Below are 12244 nucleotides of genomic sequence, written 5' to 3'. Positions count from 1 at the left end.
TGTGCTCTGCAGCTTGGCAAAGGTGAAGAAGCAAGCTGTACAACACTGCCATTGTGTGTGCAGCTTACAAACTGAGAGAAAACAGTACCTGACCACTCTCCTACATTTTCTATTCACATGAATATTCGATTGGAAGCTGTTTTGGACAACTTTCTTTCTCTTCTTGCAAAACACTCGGCAGACCTCCGTGCCAGCTCTAGAACACGATGGGAGATGTTTTGTGTGCTGGCACAGTTTCTCCTTGCCAGACAGAGTGGAAAAGCTTTTTGCTAAGATGTAGACGAGAAGAGAGGCTAAAGACGAAGGTACTGTGCTCTGCAGCTTGGCAAAGGTGAAGAAGCAAGCTGTACAACACTGCCATTGTGTGTGCAGCTTGCCAATTGAGAGAAAACAGTACCTGACCACTCTCCTGCCTTTTCTATTCACATGAATATTCGATTGGAAGCTGTTTTGGACAACTTTCTTTCTCTTCTTGCAAAACACTCGGCAGACCTCCGTGCAACTTCTAGAACACGATGGGAGATATTTTCTGTGCTGGCACAGTTTCTCCTTGCCAGACAGAGTGGAAAAGCTTTTTGCTAAGATGTAGACGAGAAGAGAGGCTAAAGACGAAGGTACTGTGCTCTGCAGCTTGGCAAAGGTGAAGAAGCAAGCTGTACAACAGTGCCATTGTGTGTGCAGCTTGCCAACTGAAAGAAAACAGTACCTGACCACTCTCCTGCCTTTTCTATTCACATGAATATTCGATTGGAAGCTGTTTTGGACAACTTTCTTTCTCTTCTTGCAAAACACTCGGCAGACCTCCGTGCAGCCTCTAGTACACGGTGGGAGATGTTTTGTGTGCTGGCACAGTTTTTCCTTACCAGACAGAGTGGAAAAGCTTTTTGCTAAGATGTAGACGAGAAGAGAGGCTAAAGACGAAGGTACTGTGCTCTGCAGCTTGCAAAGGTGAAGAAGCAAGTTGTACAACTTTGCCATTGTGTGTGCAGCTTGCCAACTGAGAGAAAACACTACCTGACCACTCTCCGGCCTTTTCTATTCACATGAATATTTAATTGAAAGCTGTTTTGGACAACTTTCTTTCTCTTCTTGAAAAACACTCGGCAGTCCTCCGTGCAAGCTCTAGAACACGATGGGAGATGTTTTGTGTGCTGGCACAGTTTCTCCTTTCCAGACAGAGTGGAAAAGCTTTTTGCTAAGATGTAGACGAGAAGAGAGGCTAAAGACGAAGGTACTGTGCTCTGCAGCATGGCAAAGGTGAAGATGCAAGATGTACTAGAGTGCCATTGTGTGTGCAGCTTGCCAACTGAGAGAAAACGGTACCTGACCACTCTCCTGCCTTTTCTATTCACATGAATATTCGATTGGAAGCTGTTTTGGACAACTTTCATTCTCTTCTTGCAAAACACTTGGCAGACCTCCGTGCAACTTCTAGAACACGATGGGAGATGTTTTGTGTGCTGGCACAGTTTCTCCTTGCCAGACAGAGTGGAAAAGCTTTTTGCTAAGATGTAGACGAGAAGAGAGGCTAAAGACGAAGGTACTGTGCTCTGCAGCTTGGCAAAGGTGAAGAAGCAAGCTGTACAACACTGCCATTGTGTGTGCAGATTGCCAACTGAGAGAAAACAGTACCTGACCACTCTCCTGCCTTTTCTATTCACATGAATATTCGATTGGAAGCTGTTTTGGACAACTTTCTTTCTCTTCTTGCAAAACACTCGGCAGACCTCCGTGCAGCCTCTAGAACACGATGGGAGATGTTTTGTGTGCTGGCACAGTTTCTCCTTGCCAGACAGAGTGGAAAAGCTTTTTGCTAAGATGTAGACGAGAAGAGAGGCTAAAGACGAAGGTACTGTGCTCTGCAGCTTGGCAAAGGTGAAGAAGCAAGCTGTACAACAGTGCCATTGTGTGTGCAGCTTGCCAACTGAAAGAAAACAGTACCTGACCACTCTCCTGCCTTTTCTATTCACATGAATATTCGATTGGAAGCTGTTTTGGACAACTTTCTTTCTCTTCTTGCAAAACACTCGGCAGACCTCCGTGCAGCCTCTAGTACACGGTGGGAGATGTTTTGTGTGCTGGCACAGTTTCTCCTTGCCTGACAGAGTGGAAAAGCTTTTTGCTAAGATGTAGACGAGAAGAGAGTCTAAAGACGAAGGTACTGTGCTCTGCAGCTTGGCAAAGGTGAAGAAGCAAGCTGTACAACACTGCCATTGTGTGTGCAGCTTACAAACTGAGAGAAAACAGTACCTGACCACTCTCCTACCTTTTCTATTCACATGAATATTCGATTGGAAGCTGTTTTGGACAACTTTCTTTCTCTTCTTGCAAAACACTCGGCAGACCTCCGTGCCAGCTCTAGAACACGATGGGAGATGTTTTGTGTGCTGGCACAGTTTCTCCTTGCCAGACAGAGTGGAAAAGCTTTTTGCTAAGATGTAGACGAGAAGAGAGGCTAAAGACGAAGGTACTGTGCTCTGCAGCTTGGCAAAGGTGAAGAAGCAAGCTGTACAACACTGCCATTGTGTGTGCAGCTTGCCAATTGAGAGAAAACAGTACCTGACCACTCTCCTGCCTTTTCTATTCACATGAATATTCGATTGGAAGCTGTTTTGGACAACTTTCTTTCTCTTCTTGCAAAACACTCGGCAGACCTCCGTGCAACTTCTAGAACACGATGGGAGATATTTTCTGTGCTGGCACAGTTTCTCCTTGCCAGACAGAGTGGAAAAGCTTTTTGCTAAGATGTAGACGAGAAGAGAGGCTAAAGACGAAGGTACTGTGCTCTGCAGCTTGGCAAAGGTGAAGAAGCAAGCTGTACAACAGTGCCATTGTGTGTGCAGCTTGCCAACTGAAAGAAAACAGTACCTGACCACTCTCCTGCCTTTTCTATTCACATGAATATTCGATTGGAAGCTGTTTTGGACAACTTTCTTTCTCTTCTTGCAAAACACTCGGCAGACCTCCGTGCAGCCTCTAGTACACGGTGGGAGATGTTTTGTGTGCTGGCACAGTTTTTCCTTACCAGACAGAGTGGAAAAGCTTTTTGCTAAGATGTAGACGAGAAGAGAGGCTAAAGACGAAGGTACTGTGCTCTGCAGCTTGGCAAAGGTGAAGAAGCAAGTTGTACAACTTTGCCATTGTGTGTGCAGCTTGCCAACTGAGAGAAAACACTACCTGACCACTCTCCTGCCTTTTCTATTCACATGAATATTTAATTGGAAGCTGTTTTGGACAACTTTCTTTCTCTTCTTGAAAAACACTCGGCAGTCCTCCGTGCAAGCTCTAGAACATGATGGGAGATGTTTTGTGTGCTGGCACAGTTTCTCCTTTCCAGACAGAGTGGAAAAGCTTTTTGCTAAGATGTAGACGAGAAGAGAGGCTAAAGACGAAGGTACTGTGCTCTGCAGCATGGCAAAGGTGAAGATGCAAGATGTACTAGAGTGCCATTGTGTGTGCAGCTTGCCAACTGAGAGAAAACGCTACCTGACCACTCTCCTGCCTTTTCTATTCACATGAATATTCGATTGGAAGCTGTTTTGGACAACTTTCATTCTCTTCTTGCAAAACACTTGGCAGACCTCCGTGCAACTTCTAGAACACGATGGGAGATGTTTTGTGTGCTGGCACAGTTTCTCCTTGCCAGACAGAGTGGAAAAGCTTTTTGCTAAGATGTAGACGAGAAGAGAGGCTAAAGACGAAGGTACTGTGCTCTGCAGCTTGGCAAAGGTGAAGAAGCAAGCTGTACAACACTGCCATTGTGTGTGCAGCTTGCCAACTGAGAGAAAACAGTACCTGACCACTCTCCTGCCTTTTCTATTCACATGAATATTCGATTGGAAGCTGTTTTGGACAACTTTCTTTCTCTTCTTGCAAAACACTCGGCAGACCTCCGTGCAGCCTCTAGAACACGATGGGAGATGTTTTGTGTGCTGGCACAGTTTCTCCTTGCCAGACAGAGTGGAAAAGCTTTTTGCTAAGATGTAGACGAGAAGAGAGGCTAAAGACGAAGGTACTGTGCTCTGCAGCTTGGCAAAGGTGAAGAAGCAAGCTGTACAACAGTGCCATTGTGTGTGCAGCTTGCCAACTGAAAGAAAACAGTACCTGACCACTCTCCTGCCTTTTCTATTCACATGAATATTCGATTGGAAGCTGTTTTGGACAACTTTCTTTCTCTTCTTGCAAAACACTCGGCAGACCTCCGTGCAGCCTCTAGTACACGGTGGGAGATGTTTTGTGTGCTGGCACAGTTTTTCCTTACCAGACAGAGTGGAAAAGCTTTTTGCTAAGATGTAGACGAGAAGAGAGGCTAAAGACGAAGGTACTGTGCTCTGCAGCATGGCAAAGGTGAATATGCAAGATGTACAACAGTGCCATTGTGTGTGCAGCTTGCCAACTGAGAGAAAACAGTACCTGACCACTCTCCTGCCTTTTCTATTCACATGAATATTCGATTGGAAACTGTTTTGGACAACTTTCATTCTCTTCTTGCAAAACACTTGGCAGACCTCCGTGCAACTTCTAGAACACGATGGGAGATGTTTTCAGTGCTGGCACAGTTTCTCCTTGCCAGACAGAGTGGAAAAGCTTTTTGCTAAGATGTAGACGAGAAGAGAGGCTAAAGACGAAGGTACTGTGCTCTGCAGCTTGGCAAAGGTGAAGAAGCAAGCTGTACAACACTGCCATTTTGTGTGCAGCTTGCCAACTGAGAGAAAACAGTACCTGACCACTCTCCTGCCTTTTCTATTCACATGAATATTCGATTGGAAGCTGTTTTGGACAACTTTCTTTCTCTTCTTGCAAAACACTCGGCAGACCTCCTTGCAGCCTCTAGAACACGATGGGAGATGTTTTGTGTGCTGGCACAGTTTCTCCTTGCCAGACAGAGTGGAAAAGCTTTTTGCTAAGATGAAGACGAGAAGAGAGGCTAAAGACGAAGGTACGGTGCTCTGCAGCTTGGCAAAGTTGAAGAAGCAAGCTGTACAACACTGCCATTGTGTGTGCAGCTTGCCAACTGAGAGAAAACAGTACCTGACCACTCTCCTGCCTTTTCTATTCACATGAATATTCGATTGGAAGATGTTTTGGACAACTTTCTTTCTCTTCTAGCAAAACACTCGGCTGACCTCCGTGCAGCCTCTAGAACACGATGGGAGATGTTTTGTGTGCTGGCACAGTTTCTCCTTGCCAGACAGAGTGGAAAAGCTTTTTGCTAAGATGTAGACGAGAAGAGAGGCTAAAGACGAAGGTACTGTGCTCTGCAGCTTGGCAAAGGTGAAGAAGCAAGCTGTACAACACTGCCATTGTGTGTGCAGCTTACAAACTGAGAGAAAACAGTACCTGACCACTCTCCTACCTTTTCTATTCACATGAATATTCGATTGGAAGCTGTTTTGGACAACTTTCTTTCTCTTCTTGCAAAACACTCGGCAGACCTCCGTGCCAGCTCTAGAACACGATGGGAGATGTTTTGTGTGCTGGCACAGTTTCTCCTTGCCAGACAGAGTGGAAAAGCTTTTTGCTAAGATGTAGACGAGAAGAGAGTCTAAAGACGAAGGTACTGTGCTCTGCAGCTTGGCAAAGGTGAAGAAGCAAGCTGTACAACACTGCCATTGTGTGTGCAGCTTGCCAATTGAGAGAAAACAGTACCTGACCACTCTCCTGCCTTTTCTATTCACATGAATATTCGATTCGAAGCTGTTTTGGACAACTTTCTTTCTCTTCTTGCAAAACACTCGGCAGACCTCCGTGCAACTTCTAGAACACGATGGGAGATATTTTCTGTGCTGGCACAGTTTCTCCTTGCCAGACAGAGTGGAAAAGCTTTTTGCTAAGATGTAGACGAGAAGAGAGGCTAAAGACGAAGGTACTGTGCTCTGCAGCTTGGCAAAGGTGAAGAAGCAAGCTGTACAACAGTGCCATTGTGTGTGCAGCTTGCCAACTGAAAGAAAACAGTACCTGACCACTCTCCTGCCTTTTATATTCACATGAATATTCGATTGGAAGCTGTTTTGGACAACTTTCTTTCTCTTCTTGCAAAACACTCGGCAGACCTCCGTGCAGCCTCTAGTACACGGTGGGAGATGTTTTGTGTGCTGGCACAGTTTTTCCTTACCAGACAGAGTGGAAAAGCTTTTTGCTAAGATGTAGACGAGAAGAGAGGCTAAAGACGAAGGTACTGTGCTCTGCAGCTTGGCAAAGGTGAAGAAGCAAGTTGTACAACTTTGCCATTGTGTGTGCAGCTTGCCAACTGAGAGAAAACACTACCTGACCACTCTCCTGCCTTTTCTATTCACATGAATATTTAATTGGAAGCTGTTTTGGACAACTTTCTTTCTCTTCTTGCAAAACACTCGGCAGTCCTCCGTGCAAGCTCTAGAACACGATGGGAGATGTTTTGTGTGCTGGCACAGTTTCTCCTTTCCAGACAGAGTGGAAAAGCTTTTTGCTAAGATGTAGATGAGAAGAGAGGCTAAAGACGAAGGTACTGTGCTCTGCAGCATGGCAAAGGTGAAGATGCAAGATGTACTAGAGTGCCATTGTGTGTGCAGCTTGCCAACTGAAAGAAAACAGTACCTGACCACTCTCCTGCCTTTTCTATTCACATGAATATTCGATTGGAAGCTGTTTTGGACAACTTTCTTTCTCTTCTTGCAAAACACTCGGCAGACCTCCGTGCAGCCTCTAGTACACGGTGGGAGATGTTTTGTGTGCTGGCACAGTTTTTCCTTACCAGACAGAGTGGAAAAGCTTTTTGCTAAGATGTAGACGAGAAGAGAGGCTAAAGACGAAGGTACTGTGCTCTGCAGCTTGGCAAAGGTGAAGAAGCAAGTTGTACAACTTTGCCATTGTGTGTGCAGCTTGCCAACTGAGAGAAAACACTACCTGACCACTCTCCTGCCTTTTCTATTCACATGAATATTTAATTGGAAGCTGTTTTGGACAACTTTCTTTCTCTTCTTGCAAAACACTCGGCAGTCCTCCGTGCAAGCTCTAGAACACGATGGGAGATGTTTTGTGTGCTGGCACAGTTTCTCCTTTCCAGACAGAGTGGAAAAGCTTTTTGCTAAGATGTAGACGAGAAGAGAGGCTAAAGACGAAGGTACTGTGCTCTGCAGCATGGCAAATGTGAAGATGCAAGATGTACTAGAGTGCCATTGTGTGTGCAGCTTGCCAACTGAGAGAAAACAGTACCTGACCACTCTCCTGCCTTTTCTATTCACATGAATATTCGATTGGAAGCTGTTTTGGACAACTTTCTTTCTCTTCTTGCAAAACACTCGGCAGACCTCCGTGCAGCCTCTAGTACACGGTGGGAGATGTTTTGTGTGCTGGCACAGTTTTTCCTTACCAGACAGAGTGGAAAAGCTTTTTGCTAAGATGTAGACGAGAAGAGAGGCTAAAGACGAAGGTACTGTGCTCTGCAGCTTGGCAAAGGTGAAGAAGCAAGTTGTACAACTTTGCCATTGTGTGTGCAGCTTGCCAACTGAGAGAAAACACTACCTGACCACTCTCCTGCCTTTTCTATTCACATGAATATTTAATTGGAAGCTGTTTTGGACAACTTTCTTTCTCTTCTTGCAAAACACTCGGCAGTCCTCCGTGCAAGCTCTAGAACACGATGGGAGATGTTTTGTGTGCTGGCACAGTTTCTCCTTTCCAGACAGAGTGGAAAAGCTTTTTGCTAAGATGTAGACGAGAAGAGAGGCTAAAGACGAAGGTACTGTGCTCTGCAGCATGGCAAAGGTGAAGATGCAAGATGTACTAGAGTGCCATTGTGTGTGCAGCTTGCCAACTGAGAGAAAACAGTACCTGACCACTCTCCTGCCTTTTCTATTCACATGAATATTCGATTGGAAGCTGTTTTGGACAACTTTCATTCTCTTCTTGCAAAACACTTGGCAGACCTCCGTGCAACTTCTAGAACACGATGGGAGATGTTTTGTGTGCTGGCACAGTTTCTCCTTGCCAGACAGAGTGGAAAAGCTTTTTGCTAAGATGTAGACGAGAAGAGAGGCTAAAGACGAAGGTACTGTGCTCTGCAGCTTGGCAAAGGTGAAGAAGCAAGCTGTACAACACTGCCATTGTGTGTGCAGCTTGCCAACTGAGAGAAAACAGTACCTGACCACTCTCCTGCCTTTTCTATTCACATGAATATTCGATTGGAAGCTGTTTTGGACAACTTTCTTTCTCTTCTTGCAAAACACTCGGCAGACCTCCGTGCAGCCTCTAGAACACGATGGGAGATGTTTTGTGTGCTGGCACAGTTTCTCCTTGCCAGACAGAGTGGAAAAGCTTTTTGCTAAGATGTAGACGAGAAGAGAGGCTAAAGACGAAGGTACTGTGCTCTGCAGCTTGGCAAAGGTGAAGAAGCAAGCTGTACAACAGTGCCATTGTGTGTGCAGCTTGCCAACTGAAAGAAAACAGTACCTGACCACTCTCCTGCCTTTTCTATTCACATGAATATTCGATTGGAAGCTGTTTTGGACAACTTTCTTTCTCTTCTTGCAAAACACTCGGCAGACCTCCGTGCAGCCTCTAGTACACGGTGGGAGATGTTTTGTGTGCTGGCACAGTTTTTCCTTGCCAGACAGAGTGGAAAAGCTTTTTGCTAAGATGTAGACGAGAAGAGAGGCTAAAGACGAAGGTACTGTGCTCTGCAGCATGGCAAAGGTGAATATGCAAGCTGTACAACAGTGCCATTGTGTGTGCAGCTTGCCAACTGAGAGAAAACAGTACCTGACCACTCTCCTGCCTTTTCTATTCACATGAATATTCGATTGGAAGCTGTTTTGGACAACTTTCATTCTCTTCTTGCAAAACACTTGGCAGACCTCCGTGCAACTTCTAGAACACGATGGGAGATGTTTTCAGTGCTGGCACAGTTTCTCCTTGCCAGACAGAGTGGAAAAGCTTTTTGCTAAGATGTAGACGAGAAGAGAGGCTAAAGACGAAGGTACTGTGCTCTGCAGCTTGGCAAAGGTGAAGAAGCAAGCTGTACAACACTGCCATTTTGTGTGCAGCTTGCCAACTGAGAGAAAACTATACCTGACCACTCTCCTGCCTTTTCTATTCACATGAATATTCGATTGGAAGATGTTTTGGACAACTTTCTTTCTCTTCTTGCAAAACACTCGGCAGACCTCCTTGCAGCCTCTAGAACACGATGGGAGATGTTTTGTGTGCTGGCACAGTTTCTCCTTGCCAGACAGAGTGGAAAAGCTTTTTGCTAAGATGTAGACGAGAAGAGAGGCTAAAGACGAAGGTACGGTGCTCTGCAGCTTGGCAAAGTTGAAGAAGCAAGCTGTACAACACTGCCATTGTGTGTGCAGCTTGCCAACTGAGAGAAAACAGTACCTGACCACTCTCCTGCCTTTTCTATTCACATGAATATTCGATTGGAAGATGTTTTGGACAACTTTCTTTCTCTTCTAGCAAAACACTCGGCTGACCTCCGTGCAGCCTCTAGAACACGATGGGAGATGTTTTGTGTGCTGGCACAGTTTCTCCTTGCCAGACAGAGTGGAAAAGCTTTTTGCTACGATGTAGACGAGAAGAGAGGCTAAAGACGAAGGTACTGTGCTCTGCAGCTTGGCAAAGGTGAAGAAGCAAGCTGTACAACACTGCCATTGTGTGTGCAGCTTACAAACTGAGAGAAAACAGTACCTGACCACTCTCCTACCTTTTCTATTCACATGAATATTCGATTGGAAGCTGTTTTGGACAACTTTCTTTCTCTTCTTGCAAAACACTCGGCAGACCTCCGTGCCAGCTCTAGAACACGATGGGAGATGTTTTGTGTGCTGGCACAGTTTCTCCTTGCCAGACAGAGTGGAAAAGCTTTTTGCTAAGATGTAGACGAGAAGAGAGTCTAAAGACGAAGGTACTGTGCTCTGCAGCTTGGCAAAGGTGAAGAAGCAAGCTGTACAACACTGCCATTGTGTGTGCAGCTTGCCAATTGAGAGAAAACAGTACCTGACCACTCTCCTGCCTTTTCGATTCACATGAATATTCGATTGGAAGCTGTTTTGGACAACTTTCTTTCTCTTCTTGCAAAACACTCGGCAGACCTCCGTGCAACTTCTAGAACACGATGGGAGATATTTTCTGGTCTGGCACAGTTTCTCCTTGCCAGACAGAGTGGAAAAGCTTTTTGCTAAGATGTAGACGAGAAGAGAGGCTAAAGACGAAGGTACTGTGCTCTGCAGCTTGGCAAAGGTGAAGAAGCAAGCTGTACAACAGTGCCATTGTGTGTGCAGCTTGCCAACTGAAAGAAAACAGTACCTGACCACTCTCCTGCCTTTTCTATTCACATGAATATTCGATTGGAAGCTGTTTTGGACAACTTTCTTTCTCTTCTTGCAAAACACTCGGCAGACCTCCGTGCAGCCTCTAGTACACGGTGGGAGATGTTTTGTGTGCTGGCACAGTTTTTCCTTACCAGACAGAGTGGAAAAGCTTTTTGCTAAGATGTAGACGAGAAGAGAGGCTAAAGACGAAGGTACTGTGCTCTGCAGCTTGGCAAAGGTGAAGAAGCAAGTTGTACAACTTTGCCATTGTGTGTGCAGCTTGCCAACTGAGAGAAAACACTACCTGACCACTCTCCTGCCTTTTCTATTCACATGAATATTTAATTGGAAGCTGTTTTGGACAACTTTCTTTCTCTTCTTGCAAAACACTCGGCAGACCTCCGTGCAAGCTCTAGAACACGATTGGAGATGTTTTGTGTGCTGGCACAGTTTCTCCTTGCCAGACAGAGTGGAAAAGCTTTTTGCTAACATGTAGACGAGAAGAGAGGCTAAAGACGAAGGTACGGTGCTCTGCAGAGCTAAGCTCTGCTCACAGGCGTCTGTCGGCAGAAGTCGCACACCGCAGAGCACTGTGAGCGGCTGAATCGTCTTTGCGCGAAGAAGCCGCTTCTTCGCCTCCGGGAGCCGGAGAGAGCGGCAGCTTGGCAAAGGTGTAGAAGCAAGCTGTACAACACTGCCATTGTGTGCGCAGCTTGCCAACTGAGAGAAAACAGTACCTGACCACACTCCTGCCTTTTCTATTCACATGAATATTCGATTGGAAGCTGTTTTGGACAACTTTCTTTCTCTTCTTGCAAAACACTCGGCAGACCTCCGTGCAACTTCTAGAACACGATGGGAGATGTTTTGTGTGCTGGCACAGTTTCTCCTTGCCAGACAGAGTGGAAAATCTTTATGCCAAGATGTGGACGAGAAGAGAGACTAAGGAAGAAGTTACTGTGCTCTGCAGCTTGGCAAAGTTTAAGAAGCAAGCTGTACAACACTGCCATTGTGTGTGCAGCTTGCCAACTGAGAGAAAACAATACCTGACCACTCTCCTGCCTTTTCTATTCACATGAATATTTAACTGGAAGCTGTTTTGGACAACTTTTTTCTCTTCTTGCAAAACACTAGGCAGACCTCCGTGCAAGCTCTAGAACACGATGGGAGATGTTTTGTGTGCTGGCACAGTTTCTCCTTTCCAGACAGAGTGGAAAAGCTTTTTGCTAAGATGTAGACGAGAAGAGAGGCTAAAGACGAAGGTACGGTGCTCTGCAGCATGGCAAAGGTGCAGATTCAAGGTGTACAACAGTGCCATTGTGTGTGCAGCTTGCCAACAGAGAGAAAACAGTACCTGACCACTCTCCTGCCTTTTCTATTCACATGAATATTCGATTGGAAGCTGTTTTGGACAACTTTCATTCTCTTCTTGCAAAACACTCGGCAGACCTCCGTGCAGCCTCTAGAACACGATGGGAGATGTTTTGTGTGCTGGCACAGTTTCTCCTTGCCAGACAGAGTGGAAAAGCTTTTTGCTAAGATGTAGACGAGAAGAGAGGCTAAAGACGAAGGTACGGTGCTCTGCTGAGCTAAGCTCTGCTCACGGGCGTCTTTCGGCAGAAGTCGCACAGCGCAGAGCACTGTGGGCGGCTGAATCGTCTTTGCGCGGAGAAGCCGCTTCTTCGCCTCCGGGAGCCGGAGAGAGCGGCAGCTTGGCAAAGGTGTAGAAGCAAGCTGTACAACACTGCCATTGTGTGCGCAGCTTGCCAACTGAGAGAAAACAGTACCTGACCACTCTCCTGCCTTTTCTATTCACATGAATATTCGATTGGAAGCTGTTTTGGACAACTTTCTTTCTCCTCTTGCAAAACACTCGGCAGACCTCCGTTTAGCCTCTAGAACACGATGGGAGATGTTTTGTGTGCTGGCACAGTTTCTCCTTGCCAGACAGAGTG

This window comes from Melozone crissalis, unplaced genomic scaffold (genome assembly GCF_028551555.1).
Source record: "Melozone crissalis strain CALT ecotype California unplaced genomic scaffold, PUWL_Pcris_2 ptg000019l_1, whole genome shotgun sequence".
Lineage (NCBI taxonomy): Eukaryota > Metazoa > Chordata > Aves > Passeriformes > Passerellidae > Melozone > Melozone crissalis.
This window is presented reverse-complemented; position numbering follows the sequence as displayed.